General features: G+C 47.3%; 1 long non-coding RNA gene across 1 annotated transcript; it reads left to right on the plus strand.

The window, feature by feature from the left end:
- Positions 1–1014: 1014 nt before the first annotated feature.
- Positions 1015–2059, plus strand: LOC141089624 (uncharacterized). The gene is made up of 2 exons (XR_012232351.1): positions 1015–1237; positions 1400–2059. It is a non-coding gene; the product is annotated as an uncharacterized lncRNA (long non-coding RNA).
- Positions 2060–4784: the final 2725 nt, after the last annotated feature.

A 4784-nucleotide genomic window follows, 5' to 3' on the forward strand; every position in this document is an offset into this window, starting at 1 on the left:
TCTTCATGAATTGCAAATGGAGTAATTGGAGAAGTCCGCGGAAGAGGAGGACAAAAGCAAGCCATTTTTCTGGCAACCTACGTGTCAGCAGGGGAGGGTGGGACAAAATCCTTTGAAACCCATGCATGGTTCATTTTAATGAAGGTTAGATCATCAACATTTTGGGTCGACAGACGGGTCCTTTTTTCTTTCAGGATTGATCCAGCAGCACTGAAGACTTGTTCAGATAACACACTAGCAGCAGAGTAAGCGAGCTCCTGTAAGGCATATTGTGCCAATTCAGGCCAGGTGTCAAGTTTACTGGCCCAATAGTCAAAGGGGAATGACCGGTGAGGGAGAACATCGATATGGGAGGAGAAGTAGTTTGTTACCATAGTTATCAGTCGTGTGAGCGGTACTTGAAAAATCAGTCCACAACATGGTCATGAAACCCCTGTGTCCAACGCCACTTTGGCTGTGTGCACCACGAACACCTCTTCCATGTTGCCCCCTACGGCTTGTTGGAAAAACATCACCGCCGCTGTGTGCTGGGAATGCCTCAAACAAACGGTTTACCAGAGTTGCTTGTTTGTCAGCCAATATTAGCTCTAGGTTCTCCTGTGGCATGATGTTTTGGAATTTGCCTTTATAGCGTGGATCCAGGATGCAGGCCAACCAGTAGTCGTCATCGTTCATCAATTTGGCAATGCCGGGGTCCCTTTTTAGGATCTGCAAGGCATAATCACACATGTGGGCCAGTGTTCCAGGTGTCAATGATGCACTGCGAGTGCTCGGTGGAGGATCACTTTCTGGCAAATCCACATCCCTCCAGTCACGCACAAACCCTGTACCTGACCTTGCCACGCCAACATTTTTTCTTGCCCCCTGAGAAGCATCCTCCTCCCCAAAATAATCATCCCCATCATCCTCCTCTTCCTCCACCTCGTCCACGAAACTTCCCTGACCAGAAAATGGCTGACTGTCATCAAGGCTTCCCTCCTCCTCTTCCTCCTCGGCTGCAGACTCCTGCTCCTTAACCCTCTGTCAGCCGCAATAGATCTGACAGGCACACAGTAATTAGTTTCACTTCTCTCTCCTTGCCCACTTATCAGAAAACCCCACCCCTCCTAGTTATCTCCTGACTCTACAGGCTCTGTGAAACCTGATATCACAGTGACTCAGCAGACCTTCTAGTGAGCAGATATCAACACTTTGGCTTCTCAGGCACATTGCGCCTGATTTCAACACAAATTGAAAGGTTAGTATTTTCTTTTTTTATTCATCACGATTGTGTATTTAGCTTGTTTTATGAAGGATTAATGCTAAGTTAGTGTACATAAGTACTGTTTTCTTAGACAAAAGGAGGGTGGCTTCTAAGGCACATTGCGCCCTAACACATACTCTTTCTCTCTTGCTTCAGATTTTCTGCTGCAATGGCCAGAAAACAGTATGATTCATCTAAACCCCTTCATTTAGAAGAAATGAAGATTTTTTGTTAGAAGATGATGAGGAAGAACCAGCAGTAACTGAGGATTTAGAGGAATCTAGTGACATTTCATCTGAAGATGAGGTAGCAGAATGTAACACTGATTCTGGAACAGAGCAGGATGGTGATGACACTGATACAGAGGAAACAGACACAGATCTAGCTTATTATTTGGGCAAAGATAAAAATACAAAGGACGTCCCAAGGACGTTCCAGAACAAACACCGACTCTACCACCTTCTAAAAGACGCAGTTGTACTACCTGCTCATTTGTATCTGGTTTCAGAAGGCTTTCTAAATATGACTGCAAAATATGTAAAGAATCAATCTGCCTTTCCCATGCAACTTTCGTCTGCCAGCCTTGCTTTTCTAAGTGTACCTGTGCTGCTTCTGCTGCAATTGAAACCACTGAAGATGAGTAGAAAATAATTAAGTAACATCTAAGTGCAATATCCTTTAAGTTTTTTTCCATAATTTTATATTTAAGCAATAGTTAAGTAAAGATAACTGGAGCCTATTTGGCGGTACTACCAAAAAGTGGTACTTTTAGTTTTAATAAGTTTATGGTTAATAAATGTTTTTTTTTGCATCTGATTTGGTGTAATCTCTTTTAATACATTCCTATGAAGGTCACTGACTACTTCTATAGTCCTGAAATTGAAATATGTAGCTACTATAGGTGGTTTTCTGACCTGTGCTTGTCAGGCACATTGCGCATGAACTGAGGAGAATCTATATTGCGCCTGACGGAGGGTTAATGTGCATCAAAGTTTGCATGAGCAGATGCATAAGTGTGATGCTCATGCTTAAGATGGCGCCGTCTGCGCTTACCAGCCGTGTGCATTCCTCAAAACACTGAAGGACTTTACAGAGGTCTTTCAGCTTCGACCACTGCACACCAGACAACTCCATGTCTGCCTGCAAACTGCCTGCCCGTGTATCCTCCCACAAATGAATTACTGCCTGCCTCTGTTCGCACAGCCTCTGATCCATGTGCAGGGTGGAGTTCCACCTTGGGAAGGTGGAGCAATCGCTGCAGCTTCGGCATATGACTGGAGTGTATGGGCGACCGGCGGATGTGCGAGCACAGTCTTCGCACCTTATGGAGAAGGGGTGTTAACTCTGGATAATTATTGAGGAAGCACTGCACCACCAGGTTCAAGGTGTGAGCCAGGCAACGTATGTGTCTGAGTTTTGAAAGGGCTATGGCTGCCACAAAATTCCGGCCATTATCACTAACTACCTTGCCTGCCTTAAGATGTAGACTGCCCAGCCATGACTCAGTTTGTCGCTGCAAGTAGTCGGCCAGTACCTCCGCAGTGTGTCTGTTGTCTCCCAAACACATCATCTTCAACACAGCCTGCTGACGCTTAACACTAGCTGTTCGATAGTGGGACACCTCATGTGCAACACTGGCAGCTGCGGATGGAGTGCTTGTGCGACTGCGCTCTGTGGACGAGCTTTCGCTTCTGGAGGAGGAGGGTCGAACGCCTACAGCCAACTGTTTCCTATACCTTGGGCTAGGCAGCACTGTCCCACCGCCGCTGTCCCCTGTGGACCCTGCATCCACCACATTAACCCAGTGCGCAGAGATGGACACGTAATGGCCCTGGCCATGCCTACTGGACCATGCATCTGTTGTGAGGTGCACCTTTCCACTCACTGATTGCTTGAGTGCATGGACAATGCGGTCTTTCACATGCACGTGCAGGGCTGGGATGGCTTTTCGCGAAAAGAAGTGCCGACTGGGTAGGTCATAGCGTGGTACTGCATAGGCCATGAACTCGCGGAAAGCTTTGCTTTCAACCAACCGGTAGGGCATCATCTCTAACGAGATTAGTTTGGCAATGTGGGCGTTCAAACTCCGTGTACGCGGATGAGAGGATGAGTACTTTCTTGTCCTACTCATAGTCTCTGGTAGGGTGAGCTGGACTTGAGAGCTGCATATGGTGGAACTAGCGGTGGACATGGCGGACTGAGAGAGGGTTGGTGATGGTGATGGTGTTGGTGGTGTTGCTGATGGCCTAGAATCAGTCTTTCGTAGCAATAACATTGTGATTCCATGACTGATTTGCCCTTGCGTCGACACCTCGACATTTGCTGCTGCTGGTGTGCTAACCGGTGGGCTTACAGTGGGGAAAGCGATGTAGCATTGCTGACTACCTTCATTCGGAGCAGGTGCACATGTGGTACGTGAGGTTTGGTAGTCCGTCCACGCTTGCAAGTGCATGGTGATTAAATGTCTAAGCATGCAACTGGTATTCAAATTTCTCAGATTTTTCCCTTGGCTAATGGTCTTTGCGCACTTCTTACAGATAACCTTTGCCTGATCTTTAGGATTTTGTTCAAAAAAGTGCCACACTGCACTCTTCCTACTATGGAAGACATTTTGAGACCTTGCACGCTGTGCTAATTTGACCGTCTGTGCAAGCTGTCCTGCAACTCTTTTGTTTTTGGTAACACGTTTTTGGACTGGACTGCTACGGTCCTGCCAGATAACAGCTGTTGCGATGTCATTGCCTGCTGCGGATCCTCCTCCTCCTCTTCTGAGCTATTGGCAGCGGCACCCTCTTCCCCCAATGGATGCCAATCTGGGTCAACAACTGGGTCATCCATCACCTCCTCTTCAATTTCATGTGCACCTTCCTCTGTGTCACCGTGTAAGGTGGTATAGTATGCGGGAAGGGGCACCTGAGTTTCATCAGGGTCTGATTCTGCCTCAGTACACTGCGAGGACAATGTAGTGCTCTGAGTGAATGTACCAGCAGAAAAATCTAGCAGTGGCTGTGCATCAGTGCACTCCATGTCAGATTCATCTTGGACTGGGGAATTCACGATTTGACTTGCTAACCCAGGCATGGTATGTGAAAAGAGCTCCATGGAGTAATCGGTAGTGTGGCCTGCCACATCCTTCACTTTTGGTAGGGGTGAAGGACACAAGGAAAGGTATTGTTCCTGACCAGGAGCCTCCAATGATCACTCAGTGCTTTTATTTTTTGAAACTTCAGAAGAGGAGGCGAGAGAGCTGCAGGCTGTGTCAGCAATGTAAGCCAAAACTTGTTCCTGAAGCTCCGGCTTTAAAAGTGGTTTATCTACTCCCAGAAAAGAGAGCCTTCGAGGCCCTGTGGAGCCAGACGATGATGCAGGCTCAACACCTCCTGCCTTAGGCGCTATTGTGCTTTTGCCACTACCAACAGATGCAACATCACCACCACCACCATCGGGACCAGCTGGCAACCCCCGCCCACTTCCATGGCGTCTTCCACCATACTTGCTCATTTTTGTGAAAATGTACCCAAAATACAAATGGTATTGTAAA

Source organism: Dendrobates tinctorius, unplaced genomic scaffold (genome assembly GCF_039654945.1).
Source record: "Dendrobates tinctorius isolate UK_male_01 unplaced genomic scaffold, ASM3965494v1 ptg000046l, whole genome shotgun sequence".
Lineage (NCBI taxonomy): Eukaryota > Metazoa > Chordata > Amphibia > Anura > Dendrobatidae > Dendrobates > Dendrobates tinctorius.